The sequence below is a fragment of the Dendrobates tinctorius genome, unplaced genomic scaffold (genome assembly GCF_039654945.1).
Source record: "Dendrobates tinctorius isolate UK_male_01 unplaced genomic scaffold, ASM3965494v1 ptg000154l, whole genome shotgun sequence".
Classification (NCBI taxonomy): Eukaryota; Metazoa; Chordata; class Amphibia; order Anura; family Dendrobatidae; genus Dendrobates; species Dendrobates tinctorius.
The window spans coordinates 7,116,486-7,132,178 of record NW_027361821.1 but is presented as its reverse complement, the minus strand read 5'-3'; positions in this window follow the sequence as shown (position 1 = coordinate 7,132,178).

Here is a 15,693-nt window from a genome sequence, read left to right as displayed (position 1 = left end):
AGGTATACAGCTGTGCAATCGCCCATGGTTTTGATAGGGACTGTTTGGGTGTCCCGGCTGCAATCCGAAGGATACAGTTTACCTTACTTTGTGAGTTTTTGGAAATAAAGACATTTTATGTTGAATTTTCTCAGGTTACTGCCTCTCTGTCGCTCTGTGTGAACACTGCTGCACTGTACTAGTTAATTCTTCTCTTTTCCATGATATTTATGAAATCAAGTGATTAAAAACTGACTGGCTGACTCCTTATAAGCTCTATGTAAGAACAGGAAGCCTCTTTTCCCTGCATGATCATCCCCCTCTTCACCTTCAGACCATGCTGCTCCACCCCCCCCGCCAGGGACTTTTCCAGTGATGACTCATGCAGGAAAATTAGACTTCCTGTATCTTCATAGAGCTTAGAAGGATTTAGCTAGTCAGTTTTTAATCATGTGATGTTATAGAGCTAAAGGATGAGAGAATAATTAACTGGATTGAAAGGCAAAATGAGCATTTGCAAGTACACAGTGCTTTATAATATGATGACTTCAATATTTTTAAGAGGATAAGCATTTTAATTTGTGTGCTTATTTAAACATACTGATGGCTAGTCTAGTGGCTAGTGTCATTTATTCAAAACTAGTTGAAGAGCCCGGCGCTGGCCGGGCATAATAACTAACTACAGTTAGTTATAACAAATTATGATTATATCTATATATATAAAGCTGAGTGTAGAGCCCCGCCCACTCTGCATAGCCACATTCAATATAATATCCCACATCATACCGTCAGCAAGAGCTACCGGACTACTACCCTTAATATCCCACATCGTCCCATCACCTAGAGCCACCGGACCACTACCCCTAATATCCCACATCATCCAGTCAACCAGAGCCTCCTGACTACTACCCCTAATATCCCACATCATCCCGTCAGCCAGAGCCACCGGACTACTACCCCTATTATCCCGCATCATCCCGTCAGCCTGGGGTCAGAACCAGAGCAGAGTGGAACGGTCCTAACTTCCATACCAGGGATCCCTTTAAGAGAGGCCTTGAGTCAGAACCAGAGCGATGAGTGGATTTGCCCTGATTTCCATACCAATGATCCCTTTTACAGAAGCCTGGGGTGAGTATCAGAGCACTGAGGGATGTACCCTAACTTCCATACCGGAGATCCCTTTTAAGAAGGCTTAGGATAAGAACCAGAGCGCTGAGTGGATTTCCCTGACTTGCATACCAATGATCCCGTTAATAGAACCCTGGAGTCAGAATCAAAGCACTGAGGGATTTGCCCTAACTTCTGTACAGGAGATCCCCTTAAGATAGGCATGGGTCAGTACCAAAGTGCAGAGTGGATTTGCCCTCACTTCCATACCGGGGATACCTTTAAGAGGGGCCTTGGGTCAGAACCAGAGCACTGAGGGGATTTGCCCTAACTTCCATACTGGGAATCCCTTTAAGAAAGCCTGGGATCAGAACCAGAGCGCTGAGTGGATTTGCCCTGACTTGCATACCAATGATCTCTTTAATAGAACCCTGGGGTCAGAATCAGCGCTGAGAGATTTGCCCTAACTTCCGTACAGGTCATCCCTTTAAGAAAGCCAGGGGTAAGTACCAGAGCATTTGAAGGCAATTGCCCTGACTTCCATACTGGGGATCACTTTAAGAGAGGCATGGGGTCAGAACCAAAGCACTTGATGGATTTGCCCTGCCTTCAATACTGGAGATCCCTTTAAGAAAGGCCTGGAGTCAGTACCAAAATGCTGAGTGGATTTGTCCTAACTTGCATACCAATGATCCCTTTAAGAGACCCTGGGGTCAGAACCACAGAGCTGAGTGGAACAGTCCTAACTTCCATACCGGGGATCCCTTTAAGAGAGGCCTGGGGTCAAAACCAAAATGCTGGATGGATTTGCCCTGACTTCCATACCGGAGATCCCTTTAAGAGGGAAGATGTGCCTATGGCATGGAGGATGTGTGATGTGTATATGGGCATGGGAAGGGGGGGATTCATTTCTGTCATATGTAGAGTTGAGCGAAACAGGTCGGTCAGATTCAAAAATCGCCGACTTTCACCAAAGTCGGGTTTTGCCGATTGAAACCCAACCCTAGTGTGAGGTCGGCCATGAGGTCTCCGATCAGCATGCCAAAGTCGCGTTTCAAATGATGCTTTCAGTGCCTTTTCTGACCCCATGATGGAGGACGCACACTGTGGGCAATGCGATGACATGCGCAGCGGCCAGCAACATCTTAGAGAAGGGCATTGAAGTGATTGGCTGGCTTTGTGTGGCGTCACAGTGGGTATAAAAGGCTGTGAACACCGACCGCCATCTTACTTCTGCCGATCTTACAATAGGGAGAGGTGCTGCTGCTGATTCTGCATAGGGAGAGCGTTAGGCAGGGAAGAAGAAAAAAAAACTGCTTCTGCTGATAACACTTTTCACTGTACAGTTAGTGTGCAGTGAAAGGGGAGGCTTTTTGTTGTGTGCAGCAGCACTGGTGGTGATTAGGCTGCCTTTTAAGGCTACCTGCTATCTGCATTGCTGTGTGCACACTGCTGTTCAAAATGCTTTTTTCAAAGCACTCCAAATTTTAATATTTTGTCCTGGTGAGTTACTGAGCATTCATTTTTTCACACACCATCAAGCGGTGTATGCTCCTCACACACTACCGTGTACCGTTTGGTATCACGGACAAATAGAAGCTATCTGGGTGTGACTCTGGAAGAAAAAGCCGAGGAGTTTGTCCATTTTTCCAGACCTACACCTTAGAGTTGTGTCCGTTTTTCAAACAGTTTCGTATATCTGCTGTTTGATTACAGTCAAAACTAGACAGAGACAGCGTGTGTCAGTCCATATGCAAATACACGGAGCTTGACAATTTTCCATACAGACACCGTCTAGCAGTGTACGCTCCTCACACACTACCGTGTACCGGCTGGTATCCCGGACAAATAGAAGCTATCTGGGTGTGACTCTGGAAGAAAAAGCCGAGGAGTTTGTCTGTTTTTCCAGACCTACACCTTAGAGTTGTGTCTGTTTTTCAAACAGTTTCGTATATCTGCTATTTGATTACAGTCAAAACTAGAGAGAGACAGCGTGTGTCAGTCCGTATACAAATACACGGAGCTTGACAATTTTACATACTCACACCGTACAGCGGTGTACACTCCTCACACACTACTGTGTACCACCTTCTGGCACGGACAAATAGAAGCTACCTGTGTGTGACTCTGGAAAAAAAAGCAGAGGAGTTTTTCCATTTTTCCAGACCTACACCTTAGAGTCGTGTCCGTTTTTCAAACAGTTTCGTATATCTGCTGTTTATTAATGGTCAAAACTAGACAGAGACATCGTGTGTCAGTCCATATACAAATACACGGAGCTTGACAATTTTCCTTACACACATCGTATAGAGCTGTCCGATTCTCCAACAGTATTGCATATCTGGGGGCTATTCTCCCGAATAGCCCCCATCCTCTGGAATTCTTTGCCACAACACGTCCGGCTATCAACCACATTCGGATCCTTCAGACGGAACCTGAAAACCCATCTCTTCAGGGAAGCCTACAGCCTGCAATGACCCCGCGACCTCCTCACCACTACTGGAGCTACCGCCTCACCATTACTGGAGCTGCTGCAACCCCCCAACCTACTGTCTCCTTCTCCACCATCCGGTAGAATGTAAGCCCGAAAGGGCAGGGTCCTCTCTCCCCTCTATATCAATCTGTGATTGTTAGTTTGTTTACAGTAATTGATATCTGTAATTTGTATGTAACCCCTTCTCATGTACAACACCATGGAATCAATGGCGCTATATAAACAAATATTAATAATAATAATAACAATAATCTGCCGTTCGCATTACAGTCACTTTTATACCTAGTCAGCGTGTGTGTGTGACACTCCATAAATACATATACGGAGATTGTTAGTTGCACAAAAATTGTATACAGCTGTACACTTCTGATACAGTTCCGTATATCTGCTTGTTGGATTACGGTCCAATACATACTGTGAGAGCGTCTGTGACTAACAATATATACGTTGATTTAATTTGTTTAATACACCTTACACAGCTGGACGCTCCTCATACAGTACCATCTCTTTGCTGGTATTTTTGGTACATTTTCCCAAACATGAGGAAGTATGGTGGAAGAGGCCGCGGACGTGGGCAGGGGGGCACAGCTGGTACTGAGGGTGTTGGTGCATTGGCTGGTTCTGGCAAAAGCACAATAGCAGCTAAGACAGGAGGTGTTGATCCTGCATCATCCTCTGGCCCAAGAAGGCCTGTAAGGTTGCCTTTTCTTGGAGTAGGAAAACCGCTTTTAAAGCCAGAGCATCAGGAACAGGTTTTGGCGTACATTGCCGAATCAGCCACCAGCTCTATTGCCTCCTCTTCTGAACGGTCGAAACCTGCAAGCACGGAGTTGTCAGTGCCGGGTTCTGGTCATAAAAATCCCCTTTCCTTGTGTCCTTCACCCCCACCAAAAGTTAAGAATGCGGCAGCCCACACTTCAGATTACTCTATGGAGTTCTTTTCACTTACCATGCCTGGGTTATCCAGTCAAATCCTGAATTCCCCAGTCCAAGATGAATATTACATGGAGTGCACTGATGCACAGCCACTGCTAGATGATTCTGCTGCTACATTGACCCCACAGCACTGCATTGCCCTCGCAGTCTATTGAGCCAGAATCTGACCCTGATGAAACCCAGGTGCCCCTTCCCGCATACTATACCACCTTACACGGTGACATAGAGGAAGGTAAAGAGGAAGTTGCAGATGACTTTGAAGAGGAGGTGATGGATGGCCCAGTTCTGGACCCGGATTGGCATCCATTGGGGGAGGAGGGTGGCGCTGGCAATAGTTCAGATAAGGAAAAGGATCTGCAGCAGGCATTGACATCGCAGGAGCGGTTATGTAGCAGGCCCGTAGCTGTCCTAAAACATGGAACAAAAACTAAAAGAGTTGCAGGACAGCTTGACCAGACGGTCAACTTAGCACAGTGTGCAAGGCCAGAAAATGTTTACCATAGTATGAATAGTGCAGTGTGGCACTTCTTTGTACAAAAACCTACTGATGAGGCAAAGGTTACCTGTAAGAAGCGCAGAAGGACCTTTAGCTGAGGTAAACAGCTCAGAAATTTGAATACCAGTTGCATGCTTAGACATTTAATCAACATGCACTTGCAAGCGTGGACAGACTACAAAACCTCAGGTAGCACATGTGCACCTGCTCCAACTGAAGGTAGCCAACAACGCTCCATCGCTACCCCCACTATAAGACCACCGCCACCATTAAGCACACCACCAGCAATAAATGTGGAGGTGTCATCGCAAGGCCAAAGCACTCAGGGAATCACAATGGTTTTGCAACACAACACTGAATCTAGGCCATCACCACCAATACCATCACCAATCCCCTCTCACTCCATCCTGTCCACCGCTACTTCCCCCATATGCAGCTCTCCAGTCCAGCTCACCCTACCAGACACTCTGAGTAGGACAAGAAAGTACTCATCCTCTCATCTGCGTACACTGTGTTTGAACGCCTACATTGCCAAACTAATCTCATTAGAGATGATGCCCTTCTGTTTGGTTGAAAGCGGAGCTTTCCACGACCTCATGGCCTACTCTGTCCTACGCTATGACCTACCCAGTCGGCACTTCTTTTCTCGAAAAGTCATCCCTGCCCTCCACCGGCATGTGAAAGACCGCATTGCCCATGCACTAAAACAGTCAGTGAGTGGAAAGGTGCACTTCACAATGGATGCATGGACCAGTAGGCATGGCCAGGGCCATTACGTGTCCATCACTGCTCACTGGGCTAATGTGGTGGATGCAGGCTCCACTGGGGATAGCGGCGGTGGAACAGTGCTGCCTAGCCCACGGTATAGGAAACAGTTGGCTGTAGGCATTCGCTCCTCCTCCTCGTCTATCAGCTAAAGCTCGTCCACAGAGCACAGTCGCACGAGCACTACATTCACAGCTGGCAGTGTTGCACACGAGGTGTCAAACTATCGAACAGCTAGTGGTAAGTGTCGGCAGGCTGTGTTAAAGATGATGTCTTTGGGCGACAACAGACACACCACGGAGGTACTGGCCGACTACTTGCAGTGACAAACAGAGTCATGGCTGGGCAGTCTACATCTTGAGGCAGGCAAGGTAGTCAGTGATAACGGCCATAATTTTGTGGCAGCCATAGCCCGTGCAAAACTCACACACATGCCTTGCCTGGCTCACACTTTGAACCTGGTGGTGCAGTGCTTCCTTAATAATTATCCAGAGTTAACATCCCTGCTCCATAGGGTGCGAAGACTGTGCTCGCACATCCGTCGCTCGGCCATACACTCCAGTTGTATGCAGAAGTTGCAGCGATTGCTCCACCTCCCTAAGCACCGCCTAATCATAAACGTTGCAACTAGAGTTGAGCGACTTTTGGTTTTTTAGGGTCGCGTTTCGTTTCGTGAAACCCGACTTTTCCAAAAGTCGGGTCGAGCAAGATCGTCCGATTATAGGGAAAAGTCGGGGTCGTCCCGAAACACGAAACCCAATGTAAGTCAATGGGGAATAAAAGTCAGCAGTGAGAGGAGGACAGGAAACACACCAACAGTGTCCATTTGAATGCCAAAAGCATCAATTCTTCTTACTTAAGCTTGTCAACCTTAATTAACTTCATAATACAAGTTACGCACTGAAAAATGGGGGTTATTTGGCTACAGACTGTGGGGGGGGAGGGCTGGCTCCAGGTTTTCATGTGCCCTGGGCGAAAGAGCGCCCCTTTGACACATATCACAACTCATCATGCTCCGGTACGGCAGAGAAATAGCGGTATAGTACAATGAAAAATACCTCACTTTTTACATCTCATGACGAGGCCCATCTATTTCTCCATACAGAATCATTGGTCCCATATAATGTTTGAAACAGTATATGATGAGCTCCACATAATGCTACAGTATATGTTGGTCCCCATGGATCAAGCTCCACTGTCTTATGGGCCCAAATAATGCTCCAAACATAATGGGCCCCATTTCTAATGCTCTAGTGTATAATGGGCCCTGTAAATGCTGCTCCAGTGTCTGATATCCACCTTTGGAATGTTCCAGTGTATGGTGGGCCCCATCTATCATTCTCCAGAGTATAGTGCTCCCCAAAAATTGCTGTCCCAACATTGAAAACAATCAAATAAGTCTCCTCGCTAGGGAATCCCTGTACTTGTCTGGACTCCTCGTCGTCCCCATCTTCCATCTCACTGCACAGTATTTCAACTTTGCAAGTGCTGTGATCCTGGGCAAGCAGGGGGGGCCCACTCGTTGGCGACGGCACTGGCACAGGGCCCCTGATAGTACGGTGGTGTGTCTGATGGCGGGTGGGCCGAACCTGCACTTTCATCTGCAGCTTCCTCTTTGTCACCGTGTAAGATGGAACTGTATATGGGAAGGGTAACCTGAGTTTCATCAGGGTCAGATTCAGGTCGTGTAGCGTGCGAGGGGAATGTAGTGGTCTGGGTCAATGTACCAGCAGATTCATCGAGCAGTGGCTGGGCATCAGTGCACTTGTGTCGCCCCCAGGAGTACGGTCGCCACAGTGGCATTACCTTCTTCCTAGGGAGTGTGATGTCATGCTTGGGAGCAACGAAGGATCTCTCTAGCAGGTTAACTGATTGGGCGGCGTTATTCCCATGAGTCATGACCCCCCAAACAGCGTTCATGAAGGCAAAGTGTTTGTTTTACGTGGGCAGTATGGTTGCAAAGCTGAACCTTAAAGGAATGTCCAGAAGGGCACCACCAGGAGTGGAGCCTACGGTTAAATTCGACTCCACCTGGGAAACCTCAACCATGCCAGCTACAGAACAGATGCACACATTGCAAGCTTAATTCCGTTAACGAACGAGACTCCGTCATGCCCCGCGGTCCGAGTGCGGCTTACTAGAGGGACACGTGAGGCTCTGGCACATGAGATTGGCCAATAACTGGTGTGTCATGCCCTTACATATCCGTGGCTGCATGTGCGCTACACTGAAAAGGCCAGCGTTTGACGCTTACAGGTGCAGATAACCCGCTGAACAACGTTAGTGATGGGGATCACTGATTACAATTATTACCCGCGAACAATGATTTCCCAGTAAGTGCAGGTCAACCGCAGTTCCGGAATTAGGCCTAACCGTCATTCCTGAAAAAATGAAAAACGTGTGCAAACCACAGGTGCTGTAGCTTGCTTAACAGCTCGCCAGCCGTTCTCACGCCCAGTATGGATTACACGTGATTGCACAAAGGTTAGAAAGGGTACCGTATCCCCGGATAACATGTATGGATAGCGTACACATTCAAAATATATGTCTCAGGAGGCAGGCTCAGACGGTGTTAGGCCCAGTATGGATTGCACGTGATTGCACAAAGGTTAGAAAGGGTACCGTTTCCCCGGATAACATGTATGGATAGCGTACACATTCAAAATATATGTCTATACATCAGGAGGCAGACTCAGACGGTGTCAGGCACAGTATGGATTTGACAGCCCAGATTACACAGCGGAGGAGCAGGGAGAGGTAAAGATTGCAAATGCTGGGGCTCTGCCCAAGCAAGGGGGGCCCACTCGTGGGCGTCGGTACTGGCACTGGGCCCCTCATAGTACAGCGGTGTGTCTGACGGCGGGTGTGCACCACCACCGTCAGAGACACTTGATTGCACTATGAGGGACCCTGTGCCAGTGCCCGCGCCCAAGAGTCGGCCTACCCACCTGTCCAGGGCAACGGCACTCGCACGGTGTCATGCGCTAGGTGGTGACCCCGGCCATGGGGGGGGAGGCAGCACAGTTAGGGAGTTTTAGAAAGTGGCATATGTTGATGTTGGACATTCAGCTGATGCAAAAGGCGAAATAGGTGAAGTACCAGGAAGAGGTGGACCAAAGCAAGCCATTTTTCTGTCACCCTATGTGTCATCAGGGGAAGGTGGGACAAAATCCTTGGAAACCCATGCGTGGTTCAATTTAATGAAGGTTAGATCATCCACATTTTGGGTTGACAGACGGGTCCTTTTTTCTGTCAGGATTGATCCAGCTGCACTGAAGACTCTTTCCGATAGCACACTTGCAGCTGGGCAAGCGAGCTCCTGTAAGGCATATTGGGCCAATTCAGGCCAGGTGTCCAGTTTAGCAGCCCAATAGTCAAAGGGGAATGACCTGTGTGGGAGAACATCGATATGGGAGGAAAAGTAGTTTGTAACCATAGTTGACAACTGCTGTCTCCTGTCACTTTCCATCGATGCAGTATTACCAGTTGTGTGAGCGGTATTTGAAAAATCAGTCCACAACATTGTCATGAAACCCCTGTCTCCAACGCCACTTCTGCTGTGTGCACCACGAACACCTCTGCCAAGCTGCCCCCGGCCCGTACGGCTCGTGTGAGAACCATCACCGCTGCTGTGTGCTGGGAATGCCTCAAGCAACCGATTAACCAGAGTTGCTTGTTTATTAGCCAATATTAGGTCAAGGTTCTCCTGTGGCATGATGTTTTGTAATTTGCCTTTATAGCGTGGATCCAGGATGCTGGCCAACCAGTAGTCGTCATCGTTCATCATTTTGGCAATGCGGGGTCCCTTTTTAGGATCCGCAAGGCATAATCTGACATGTGGGCCAATGTTCCCGGTGTCAATGATGCACTGCGAGTGCTGGGTGGAGGAGCACTTTCTGGCAAATCCACATCCCTCCAGTCACGCACAAACCCTGTACCAGACCTTGCCACGCCAACATTTTCACTTGCCCCACGAGATGCATCCTCCTCCCCTAAGTAATCATCCCCATCATCATCCTCCTCCTCCTCTTCTTCCTCCACCTCGTCCAGGAGAGGTCCCTGAGCAGACAATGGCTGAATGTCATCAAGGATTCCCTCCTCCTCTTCCTCCTCATCAACATTGGCTGCAGACGCCTGCTCCTTAAGGTGCGTCAAAGTTTGCATGAGCAGACGCATAAGTGGGATGCTCATGCTTAGGATGGCGTCGTCTGCGCTTACCAGCCGTGTGCATTCCTCAAAACACTGAAGGACTTTACAAAGGTCTTTCAGCTTCGACCACTGCACGCCTGTCAACTCCATGTCTGCTCTCAAAGTGCCTGGCCGTGTATCCTCCCACAAATGCATTATGGCCTGCCTCTGCTCGCACAGCCGCTCCACCATGTGCAGGGTGGAGTTCCACCTTGTTGCAATGTCGATAATGAGGCGGTGGTTGGGAAGGTGGAGCAATCGCTGCAGCTTCTGCATACGAACGGAGTGTACAGGCGACCGGCGGATGTGCGCGCACAGTCTTCGCACCTTCTGGAGCAGGGCTGTTAACTCCGGATAATTTTTGAGGAAGCACTGCACCACCAGGTTCAAGGTGTGAGCCAAGCAAGGTATGTGGCTGAGTTTTGAAAGGGCTATGGCTGCCACAAAATTACGGCCGTTATCACTAACTACCTTGCCTGCCTCAAGATGTACACTGCCCAGCCATGACTCAGTTTGTCGCTTCAAGTACTCGGCCAGCACCTCGGCGGTGTGTCTGTCGCCCAAACACATCATCTGCAACACAGCCTGCTGACGCTTTCCACTAGCTGCTCGATAGGGGGACACATCGTGTGCAACAGTGGCAGCTGCAGATGGAGTGCTCGTACGACTGCGCTCTGTGGACGAGCTGTCGCTTCTGGAGGAGGAGGAGGAGGAGGAGGGTCGAACGCCTACAGCCAACTGTTTCCTAGACCATGGGCTAGGCAGCACTGTCCCACCACCGCTGTCCCCTGTGGACCCTGCATCCACCACATTAACCCAGTGCGCAGTGATGGACACGTAACGGTCCTGGCCATGCCGACTGGACCATGCATCAGTTGTGAGGTGCACCTTTCCGCTCACTGACTGCTTGAGTGCATGGACAATGCGGTCTTTCACATGATGGTGGAGGGCTGGGATGGCTTTGCGAGAGAAGAAGTGGCGACTGGGTAGGTCATAGCGTGGTACTGCAAAGGCCATGAGTTCGCGGAAAGCTGTGCTTTCCACCAACCGAAAGGGCATCATCTCAAATGAGATTAGTTTGGCAATGTGGGCGTTCAAACCCAGTGTACGCGGATGAGAGCCTGAGTACTTTCTTGACCTACTCATAGTGTCTGGGAGGGTGAGCTGGACTTGAGAGCTGCATATGGTGGAAGTAGCGGTGGACAGGGCGGACTGAGAGAGGGTTGATGATGGTGATGGAGTTGGTGTTCTTTCTGATGGCCTAGAATCAGTCTTTCGTTGATATAACAGTGGGATTCCCTGACTGCTGTGGTCTTGCAACGACACCTCAACATTTGCTGCTGTGCTAACCGGTGGGCTTACAGTGGGGGAAACAATGTAGCGTTGCTGACTACCTTCGTTGTGATCAGTTGCACATGTGGCACTTGAGGTTTGGTGTTGTGTCCACGCTTGCAAGTGCATGCTGGTTAAATGTCTAAGCATGCAACTGGTATTCAAATTTTTCAGATTTTTCCCTCGGCTAAAGGTCTTTGCGCACTTCTTACAGATAACCTTGGCCTGATCATGAGGATTTTGGTCAAAAAAGTGCCACACTGCACTCTTCCTACTTTGGCAGACATTTTGCGGCCTAGCACGCTGTGATCTTTTGACCCTCTGGACAAGCTGTCCAGCAACTCTTTTGATGTTTGGAACCTGTCTTTGGAGTGCTCCGGGCCTGCCAGATAACAGCTGTTGCGATGTCGATGTCTGCTGTGGATGCTCCTCATCTGAGCTATTGGAAGCAGCACCCTCTTCCCCCAATGGATGCCAATCTGGGTCAACAACTGGGTCATCCATCACCTCCTCTTCTATGTCATGTGCACCTTCCTCTGTGTCACCGTGTATGGTGGTATAGTGTGCGGGAAGGGGCACCTGAGTCTCATCAGGGTCAGAAACTGGCTCTGTACACTGCGAGGACAATGTAGTGCTCTGAGTGAATGTACCAGCAGAATCATCCATCAGCGGCTGTGCATCAGTGCACTCCATGTCAGATTCATCTTGGCCTGGGTAATTCACCATTTCACTTGATAATCCAGGCATGGTATGTGAAAACAGCTCCATGGAGTAATCAGTAGTATGGCCTGCGTCATCCTTCAATCTTGGTTGGGGTGAAGGACACAAGGAAAGGTGTGGTTCATGAACATGAGCCTCCAATGACGACTCAGTGCTTTTACTTTTTACAACTGAAGAAGAGGAGGCGATAGAGCTGGAGGCTGAGTCAGCAATGTAAGACAAAACTTTTTCCTGATGCTCTGGCTTTAAAAGCGGTTTGCCAACTCCTAGAAAACTAAGCGTTCGAGGCCTTATGTAGCCAGACGATGACGCAGGGTCAGCACCTCCTGCATTCGGTCCTATTTTGCTCTTGCCACTACCATCAGATCCACCACCAACACCATCATTACCAGCTGCCAACCCCCGCCCAATTCCACGGCCTCTTCCACCAGCCTTCCTCATTTTTGGTAGAAATATAGACAAAATCCAACAAACTATATAGTAATGTAAAACAAGGTACAAGGTGTCTATAGGACAGGGGAGATTTTGAATTTCTGCAGACACTTGTGGACACTGGACACTTTTGGATTGTGTGAGGCCCACTGATATCTGAGCGCTATGTGACAGGCTCGATGGCACAGCTGTGACCAAAGTGACTAGAGGAATAGGGAGATTTTGAATCTCTGCACACACTTTTGGACACTGGACACTTTTGGATTGTGTGAGGCCCAATGAATATCTGAGCGCTATGTGACAGGCTCGATGGCACAGCTGTGACCAAAGTGACTAGAGGATAAGGGAGATTTTGAATCTCTGCACACACTTTTGGACACTGGACACTTTTGGATTGTGTGAGGCCCAATGAATATCTGAGCGCTATGTGACAGGCTCGATGGCACAGCTGTGACCAAAGTGACTAGAGGATAAGGGAGATTTTGAATCTCTGCACACACTTTTGGACACTGGACACTTTTGGATTGTGTGAGGCCCACTGATATCTGAGCACTATGTGACAGGCTCGATGGCACAGCTGTGACCAAAGTGACTAGAGGATAAGGGAGATTTTGAATCTCTGCACATACTTTTGGACACTGGACACTTTTGGATTGTGTGAGGCCCACTGATATCTGAGCGCTATGTGACAGGCTCGATGGCACAGCTGTGACCAAAGTGACTAGAGGATAAGGGAGATTTTGAATCTCTGCACACACTTTTGGACACTGGACACTTTTGGATTGTGTGAGGCCCACTGATATCTGAGCGCTATGTGACAGGCTCGATGGCACAGCTGTGACCAAAGTGACAAGAGGATAAGGGAGATTTTGAATCTCTGCACACACTTTTGGACACTGGACACTTTTGGATTGTGTGAGGCCCACTGATATCTGAGCGCTATGTGACAGGCTCGATGGCACAGCTGTGACCAAAGTGACTAGAGGATAAGGGAGATTTTGATTCTCTGCACACACTTTTGGACACTGGATGGACACTTTTAATTGTGTGAGGCCCACTGATATCTGAGCGCTATGTGACAGGCTCGATGGCACAGCTGTGACCAAAGTGACTAGAGGATAAGGGAGATTTTGAATCTCTGCACACACTTTTGGACACTGGACACTTTTGGATTGTGTGAGGCCCACTGATATCTGAGCGCTATGTGACAGGCTCGATGGCACAGCTGTGACCAAAGTGACTAGAGGATAAGGGAGATTTTGAATCTCTGCACACACTTTTGGACACTGGACACTTTTGGATTGTGTGAGGCCCACTGATATCTGAGCGCTATGTGACAGGCTCGATGGCACAGCTGTGACCAAAGTGACTAGAGGATAAGGGAGATTTTGAATCTCTGCACACACTTTTGGACACTGGACACTTTTGGATTGTGTGAGGCCCACTGATATCTGAGCGTTATGTGACAGGCTCGATGGCACAGCTGTGACCAAAGTGACTAGAGGATAAGGGAGATTTTGAATCTCTGCACACACTTTTGGACACTGGACACTTTTGTATTGTGTGAGGCCCACTGATATCTGAGCGCTATGTGACAGGCTCGATGGCAGAGCTGTGACCAAAGTGACTAGAGGATAAGGGAGATTTTGAATCTCTGCACACACTTTTGGACACTGGACACTTTTGGATTGTGTGAGGCCCACTGATATCTGAGCGCTATGTGACAGGCTCGATGGCACAGCTGTGACCAAAGTGACTAGAGGATAAGGGAGATTTTGAATCTCTGCACACACTTTTGGACACTGGACACTTTTGGATTGTGTGAGGCCCACTGATATCTGAGCGTTATGTGACAGGCTCGATGGCACAGCTGTGACCAAAGTGACTAGAGGATAAGGGAGATTTTGAATCTCTGCACACACTTTTGGACACTGGACACTTTTGGATTGTGTGAGGCCCACTGATATCTGAGCGCTATGTGACAGGCTCGATGGCACAGCTGTGACCAAAGTGACTAGAGGATAAGGGAGATTTTGAATCTCTGCACACACTTTTAGACACTGGACACTTTTGGATTGTGTGAGGCCCACTGATATCTGAGCGCTATGTGACAGGCTCGATGGCACAGCTGTGACCAAAGTGACTAGAGGATAAGGGAGATTTTGAATCTCTGCACACACTTTTGGACACTGGACACTTTTGGATTGTGTGAGGCCCAATGAATATCTGAGCGCTATGTGACAGGCTCGATGGCACAGCTGTGACAAAAGTGACTAGAGGATAAGGGAGATTTGATTTCTTTTAAAAAAGCAGTTTGCGGAGCAGTGGGTAAACAGCAATGCAGGAATGTCAGGAAGCCTTAGAAGGCAGCCCAACAACCAACACCACTGATACACCACTATATAGCCTCCCCTTGCACTGCACACACAGTGACTGGTGTGTTGTGCAGGCCAAATTGCTAGCAGCAGAAGCAGTTTTTTTTCTTCTCAGCAGGACAAAAAAAAAAATTGGGATTGCTTTTAAAAAAGCAGTTTGCGGAGCAGTGGGTAAACAGCAATGCAGGAATGTCAGGAAGCCTTAGAAGGCAGCCCAACAACCAACACCACTGATACACCACTATATAGCCTCCCCTTGCACTGCACACACAGTGACTGGTGTGTTGTGCAGGCCAAATCGCTAGCAGCAGAAGCAGTTTTTTTGTCTTCTTCCCTGCCTAACGCTCTCCCTACAGAATCAGCAGCAACCTCTCCCTATACTAAGATTGGCAGAAGTAAGATGGCGGTCGGCGTGCACGCCCTTTTATACCCCCTGTGACGCCCACCAAAGCAAGCCAATCACTTGCATGCCCTTCTGAAAGATGGTGGTGACCCGTGCCTATGTCATCACGTTGCCCACAGTGTCCGTGGATCCTGATTGGCTGAAAAAGAGCGCAAAACAAACTTTTGAAACGCGACTTTGGTGCGTAAGTCGCCAACCTCATGGCCGACCTCATCCTCTGGTCGGGTTTCGTTTCATGAAACGCGACTTTGCCAAAAGTCGGCGACTTTTGAATTTTTTCGACCCGTTTCGCTCAACTCTAGTTGCAACAAGGTAGAACTCCACCCTGCACATGGTTGAGAGGCTGTGCGAACATAGGCAGGCTGAAATGTATTTGTGGGAGGATACACGGGCAGGCAGCTTGAGGGAAGCCATGGAATTGTCGGGTGTACAGTGGTCAAAGCTGAAAGACCTCTGTAAAGTCCTT